The sequence below is a fragment of the Pan paniscus genome, chromosome 8, assembly GCF_029289425.2.
Source record: "Pan paniscus chromosome 8, NHGRI_mPanPan1-v2.0_pri, whole genome shotgun sequence".
Lineage (NCBI taxonomy): Eukaryota > Metazoa > Chordata > Mammalia > Primates > Hominidae > Pan > Pan paniscus.
In genome coordinates, this window is record NC_073257.2 from 37,438,724 (window position 1) to 37,446,802 (window position 8,079).

Here is an 8,079-nt window from a genome sequence, read left to right on the forward strand (position 1 = left end):
CATGGAAAATATGCTGTGACTATTCACAGACTAATGATAAATAAATAAATGTGTAACTTTTTAAAAAGAATCTTGCTTGAATCAAATGCAAAACTGATTAGGTGAGAGGTGCTGTGTGTATATAGGCTATCATGAAATCCAAACCTCGTCAGGAAAGAAAATGTCTGAGCATGAAAAAACTGTAGCACATCATCACCTATGTAATAGTTTGGAGGATTATATTCACCAGAGCTAAAAACAGAAAGAGCAGTGGTAGTTCTTGGAAGATTCTGTGGACTTTTCTCTGTGTAGAGAAAGGAAAGGTAGGGGCCATTGGGCATATGGAACTACCAGGTTTTCTGGGCATATGGAGCTGCCAGGTCTTCTGGCCATTCTAGAGTGGCGTGGCTCTGCCATCAGGCAAGAATGGGAGTCTTGGCTGGGCACGGTGACTCACGCTTGTAATCCCAGCACTTTGGGAGGCCGAGGTGGGTGGATCACAAGGTCAGGAGTTTGAGACCAGCCTGACCAACATGGTGAAACCCTGTCTCTACTAAAAATACAAACATTAGCTGGACCTGGTAGCGCGCACCTATAATCCCAGCTACTCGGGAGGCTGAGGCAGGAGAATCACTTGAACCTGGGAGGCAGAGGTTGCAGTGAGCCGAGATCGTGCCACTGCACTCCAGCCTGGGCAACAAAGCGAGACTCCGTCTCAGAAAAAAAAAAAAAAACAACAAAAGGGATGGGAGTCTCAGTGACCAGTTGACCATTTCCACTTGAAGGCTGTGTGACATGGGGGATGGGGTGACCAGAGAGAAGACATTGAAAAGGCAGAATAGTGGTGAAGAGATGTATGGCTGAGAGAGGGGACATATTTTCAGCATGTTTCCATAAAGGCAAAACACTAGGGGTGGGGCTGTCTCAAGAAGATAAGGGTGTTCTTTCTGTATGATACATGAAGAAAACCTTCTATAAAGAGTTGTAAACACTTTTGGTCAGGCACTGTGGCTCATGCCTGTAATCCCAGTCAGTACTTCCAAAGAGAAAATTGTATATAATCAACATTACCCTTGAAAATCCTTTAGGAAGTGAATATGGATACATTGTTACCCAGTAGGCCCCTACTAGTGTTTTCCCCAGCAAGAGAGTCATTATTTCTTCAATTGCATGCTGAATGAGATGGATATCTAATAGCAGGATTAACCTCAGGACAGGCAGATGAGATGCTTCCCAGACTGCTACCAAGGAAGGATATGTAGACTCATGTCTCCCATCTCATTTTCACTTTTGGTTGAAAGCTTTTGAAGAAAGCAGGCAGTGTCACCTGCACTATACAAATTGTTATTATTCTCTATTATTTAAAGAGGGTTGTATAGCAGTTGAATTTGAGTAAATTAAGTGAATAGATCCTGCAACTCAATTTTGGGAAATGTACTCTAAGACTTTTGAGTGCTATGTATTGCCTTGATTAGGGAAGGAAGGTATTTCAGAGGGAGGGAAGGAATTTTTCCAGTTTCAAAAAATGAAACAATAATTGAAGAAAAGCTTTTCTGCAGAAATGTATAGGAAGGTGGATCATGAGACAGAGAAGACAGGCCAGGAAATGGACTGTGCCAGAGAGGGCCTTGTGAGGAGTGCTTGATTTCTTCTTCTTTTGCCTTAGGTTCTGAAAATAGCCATATTTTGCCTCCTGTTTAAAATTTCCTCTGACTACATTGTAATTCTCTCTCTTTTTTTTTTTTGAGATGGAGTTTTGCTGTTGCTGACCAGGCTGGAGTACAATGGTATGATCTCAGCTCACTGCAACCTCCGCCTCCCAGGTTCAAGCAATTTTCCTACCTCAGCCTCCCAAGTAGCTGGTATCACAGTTGGGCAGCAACCACACCCAGCTAATTTTTGTATTTTTAGTAGGGACGGGGTTTTACCATGTTGGTCAGGCTGGTTTCGAACTCCTGACCTCAAATGATCCACCCGCCTTGGCCTCCCAAAGTGCTGGGATTACAGTCATGAGCCACCACTCCCAGCCTGTAATTCTCTTTTTATGGGACAAGGTCTTACTCTGTCACCCAGGCTGGAGTGCAGTGGCATGATCATAGCTCATGGCAGCCTTCAATTCCTGGGCTCAAGGGATCCTCCCACCTCAGCCCCCTGAGATGCTGTGACTCCAGGTGCATGCCATCACACCTGGCTTATTTTTTTTTGTTTTTGTTTTTGTTTTTTTTTGAGACAGGGTCTCATTCTATCACTCAGGCTGGAGTGCAGTGCCATGATCTCAGCTCACTGCAACCACCACTTCCTAGGCTCAAGTGATCCTCCCATCTCAGCTTCCTGAGTAGTTGGGACTATAGGTATGTGCCGCCACACCCAGCTAATTTTTGTATTTTTTTGTAGAGATGGGGTTTCACCATGTTGCCCAGGCTGGTCTCGAACTCCTGAGCTCAAACAATCTGCCTGCCTTGGCCTCCCAAAGTGCTGGAATTACAGGCATCAGTCACCATGCCCGGCCTAATTTTTTAATTTTTTTGTGAATATGGGGGTCTTGCTGTGTTGCCCAGGCTGGTCTTGAACTCCTGGCCTCAAGTTCTGCAAAGTTCTGGCATTACAGGCATGAGCCACTGAGCCTGAATGTAATTCCCTTTAGTTAGTTGCATAACTTCAGCAAGTCTCATGTACTCAGGTGGAGTGTTGTGGAAAACCAAACGATTGGGCAGTAAATGGAAATTTGGCCTTCCCTAAATCATCCCTCCGCTCAGCATGACTATAGAACCTTGTGTCATGGAAGGTGAGTAGGACAAGGTTTTTTGGGCTGGGTGCAATGGCTCATACCTGTAATCCCAGCGCTTTGGGACGCCGAGGCAGGTGGATCACTTGAGGTCAGGAATTCAAGACGAGTGTGGCCAACATGGTGAAACCCCATCTCTACTAAAAATACAAAAATTTGCTGAGCGTGGTGGTGGGCACCTGTAATCCCGGCTACTCAGGAGGCTGAGGCATGAGAATCGCTTGGACCTTGGAGGTGGAGGTTGCAGTGAGTCAAGTTCGCTCCACTGCACTCAAGCCTGGGTGACAAGAGAGAAACTCCATCTCAAAATAAATAAATAAATTAATTAATAAATAAGGTGGAGGTTACAGTGAGTCAAGATTGCGCAACTGCACTCAAGCCTGGGAGACAAGAGAGAAACTCCATCTCAAAATAAATAAATAAATAAATAAATAAATAAAAGTAGTACAAGGTTTTTAGCAGCAACTAGCTACAGGTTGAACACAGGCCTAACACAGAAGCTGGCAGCCATCAGAGGGAACAGGGGATAACAGAGGTACAGCTATGCAGCTGCGTGAGCCGGGAACAGACATGAAATTAATTTGCTATTTCTTTCTCCCCACATGTGCTATAGAAAGGTGGCTGACTTTTTTTTCTAGTTTATGGCATTTTGTTAAGTGACTGACTATTGAAAGAGGTGAAGAATATAAGCATTCCTGAGGAAAATGGAAAACACATGGAAATGCTTTACAATGAAATGTTTTTCTTTTTCTTTTCTTTTATTTATTTATTTTTTGTGAGACAGAGTCTGCTCTGTCGCTCCGGCTGGAGTGCAGTGGCACCATCTTGGCTCACTGCAACTTCTGCCTCTTGGGTTCAAGCGATTCTCATGCTTCAGCCTCCCGAGTAGCTGGGACTACAGGTGTGTGCCACCACGCCCAACTGATTTTTGAATTTTTAGTAGAGATGGCGGTTTCACCATGTTGGCCAGGCTGGTCTCGAACTCCTGATCTCAAGTGATCCATGCACTTCAGCCTCCCAAAGTGCTGAGATTACCAGAGTGAGCCACCGCTCCCAGCCTACAATTGAATGTTTTTGAGTGTTTTTTTATGTACATCTTTATAAAACAAGGTAACTGTTATTTTTATTTTATTTATTTTTTTTGAGACAGGATCTTGCTCTGTCACTCAGGCTGGAGTGCAGCATCATGATCTCCGCTCTTTGCAACCTCTGCCTCTCAAGCTTAAGCTATCCTCCCACCTCAGCCTCCATAGTAGCTGGGACTACAGGCATGTGCTGTCAAACCTGGGTCATTTTTGTGTTTTTTTGTAGCCAGAGAGGCTTGCTGTGTTGCCAATGCTGGTCTCAAACTCCTCGGCTAAATCCATCCTCCCACCTCAGCCTCCCAAAGTGCTGGGATTACAGGTATGAGCCACCACGCCCAGCCTGCTCTTTTCATTTTCACCAACATTTGCTTTCTCACTTGGAGGTCATTTTTAACCAGAAGACAAAGGTGTTATGCAATAAGCCCACCCAGAGCAAGTAGCAACACTGAATAGTGATGTGGATGCTCCTGTCACTCGAATTTGTGCTTCTGCACAAATTTCAGAGAACTCCAGTTTGTCCATGGGAGCCCAGGCAGTAAATCTAGCTCACTAATTTTAAATTGTGCTCTCTCATAGCTAAAGGTGGGGAACTTAGAACCCTGATGCCAAGTCTGATTTAGAATTCTGGTTACATGTTTGAAAATGCAGGGGCCGGGTACGGTGGCTCATGCCCGTAATCCCAGCACTTGGGAGGCCGAGGTGGATGATTCACTTGAGGTCAGGAGTTTGAGACCAGTCTGGCCAACATGGTGAAACCCCGTCTCTACTAAAAATACAAAAATTAGTTGGGCGTGGTGGTGCGTGCCTATAATCCCTGCTACTCAGGAGGCTGAGACAAGAGAATCGCTTGAACCCAGGAGGTGGAGGTTGCAGAGAGCTGAAATCACACCACTTGCACTATAGCCTAGGCGACAGAGCAGACTCTGTCTCAAAAAAAAAAGAGGATTCATCATTCTAGGAATTGAGTTGATAAAAGCGGCAAATTAAGTAGTACCTGGCTTCTCAACCTGGGCTACACGCTCGAATTCTTCTGAGAGTTTAATAACTCCTGTTGGGCACAGTGGTTCACACCTGTCATCCCAACATTTTGGGAATTCAAGACCAGCCTGGGCAACATAGTGAGACCCCCATCTCTACTATATATATACACACATACACACACTATATATATATACACACACACACACACTATATATATACACACTATATATACACACACTATATATATATACTCACACACTATATATATACACACACACACTATACATATACACACACACACTATATATATACATACTCACACTATATTTTATTGTGTGTGCGTGGAGACACATATATATGTATACATATACATATATATCTCCACACACACACACAATAAAAACTCCTGAGGCTCAGGCCACCATGGAGATAGATGAATTCAAGCTCTCTGGAGGTGGGGCCCGCACATGGGGATTTTAATACTCCCCTCAGGTGATCCCACTGTGCCACCAGGGATGGGAACCGCCTGCTACAGAGGCAATTAGTGGAAAAGGAAATGCTTACTTCACAGAAGCCATCAGAAGCTTGACACTTAAGAACGTGTGCAAGAATTTGTATCTTGCTTTCTCTTATTCTGGAGCAGAAGGCATTTTAGGAGTTCTTAGTCCAGAAATGTAAACTATTCTGTTTGGACTTCTTCATTAAAGCACGTGTGGGCGATGTCCCTGTGAAATCACTTCAACCATCTGGCAGTGCAACAGGAAGCTATTCTGATTTTGTATAAAACGGAACAAGTTGGGTGAGGCAGCAATGAAAACTTACCCATTATAGCATTGATTTTCTGACGGGTACAGAAGAAACTTCATTTCTCCAAGGGTATTTTTTTCCTTCTATTTCCATAGAAAATATTTCTAAAGTGAATATTTAATTTGATTGAATTATGACTTTTATATTAATAAATACACAAACTTCAAAGGCTTTAGTAAAAACATAAAGCTCAACTTTTTTTTTTGAGACAGATTTTTGCTCTGTTGCCCAGGCTGGAGTGCAGTGGTGTGCTCTTAGCTCACTGCAACCTCTGCCTCCTGGGTTCAAGCAATTCTCCTGCCTCAGCCTCCTGAGTAGTTGGGATTGCAGGCAGGCACCACCACGCCCAGCTGATTTTTGTATGTTTAGTAGAAAGGGGGTTCACCATGTTGGCCAGGCTGGTCTCGAACTCCTGACCTCAAGTGATCTGCCCACCTCAGCTTCCCAAAGTGCTAGGATTACAGGTGTGAGCCACTGCACCCGGCCTAACTTCTTATTTTCATGGAGAAGAACGTATACCTCCAAGTAACGGGCATTTGAAATGAATATTTTTTCCACTCCTCCTCCTCTTCCTCTAAAATGAATACTGAAGCGCTATTAAAACTGAAACAGGGCCAGGCGCGGTGGCTCACGCGAGATCGAGATCGAAACCATCCTGGCTAACACGGCGAAACTTTGTCTCTACTAAAAATACAAAAAAATTAGCTGGGCGTGGTGGCGGGCACCTGTAGTCCCAGCTACTCAGGAGGCTGAGGCAGGAGAATGATGTGAAGGCGGGAGGCGGAGCTTGCAGTGAGCCGAGGTCGCGCGGCTGCAGTCCAGCGTGGGCGACAGAGCAAGACTCCGTCTCAAAAAAAAAAAAAAAAAAAAAAAAAAAAACTGAAACAGGGGCTGAGCATGGTCGCTCATGCCTGTAATCCCAGCACTTTGGGAGGCTAAGGTGGGTGATTGCCTGAGTCCAGGGGTTCAAGACCAGCCTGAGCAACATAGCAAGGCATCCGTCTCTAAAAAGAAGAAAAAAAAAAAAACTGAAGCAGCTTAAAAAATGTATGTGGGAAGTGGCCGGTATAGGAGAAAGTTGGGAGCATTAAGCAGATGAGGTGAGGGGGAGAATGGCCTCTATAACATGCTGTTACCATCACTTAGTAGGTATGGGATTTTGAGGTAACCCCACAAAGGCTAATTCCTCCTAAAATCCGTGTCTGCAGCCTTGCTAACAGCATGAGATAAACAGCACTGAGCATAGCCAGCTGTAGATGATACATCTGAGAGTCTTTTGCAAACAGATATTCTTTTTCAGTATAAATATAATTCTTGATTATAGCAATGTATAAAAATATACGATCACAATCTGTAAACAAAACAAAGCAACAACAACAAAAATTCACATGCATTTGGATGATTACTAGCAAAAAAACCAAAAAACCCCGAAAATAACACGTGTTGCCTAGAATATGGAGAAACTGGACTCCTTGTGCATTGTTGGTGGGAAGGTAAAGTGGTACAGTCACTAAGGAATACAGTATGGTGGCTCCTCAAAAAATTAAAAATAGAGTAATAGAATCACCGTATGATCCAGCAATCCTGCTTCTGGGTTTATACCCAAAAGATTTTAAAACAGGGATTAGAACAGATATTTGTATACCGATGTTCACACCAGCATGATTTACAATAGCCAAAAGATAGAAGCAACTCAAGTGTCCAGCCATGAATGAATGGATAAAACTTGTGGTTAATGCACAAACACACTGAAATGTAATATTATTATAATATATATGTATTTTTTGAGACAGGGTCTCACTCTGTCACCCAGGCTGGAGTGCAGTGGCACCATCACAGCTCACTGGAGCCTCGACCTCCCAAGCTCAAGTGATCCTCCCACCTCAGCCTCTTAAGTAGCTGGTACTACAGGTGCACACCACCATGCCCGGCTAATTTTTGAATTTTTTTGTAGAGACAGGGTTTCGCCATGTTGTCCAGGCTGGTCTCAAACTCCTGGGCTGAAGCGATCCACCCACCTTGGCCTCCCAAAGTGCTCGACTACAGTCATGCACATAATATTATTAATTATTTTGTTTTCTTTTTAAAGAAGGAAACTCTGAGGGGGGAAGGAAAAGGGGAAAGATACTTTTTTTTTTTTTTTTTTTGAGATGGAGTCTCACTCTGTTGCCCAGGCTGGAGTGCAGTGGTGTGATCTCGGCTCACTGCAACCTCTGCTTCCCAGGTTCAAGTGATTCTCCTGCGTCAGCCTCCTGAGTGTCTGGGATTACAGGTGCATGCCACCACACCCGGCCAATTTTTGTGTTTTTAGTAGAGATGGGGTTTCACCATATTGGCCAGGCTGGTCTCGAACTCCTGACCTCAGGTGATCTGCCCGCCTCGGCCTCCCAAAGTGCTGGGATTATAGGTGTGAGCCACCGTGCCCGGCCTATTAATTCTTTT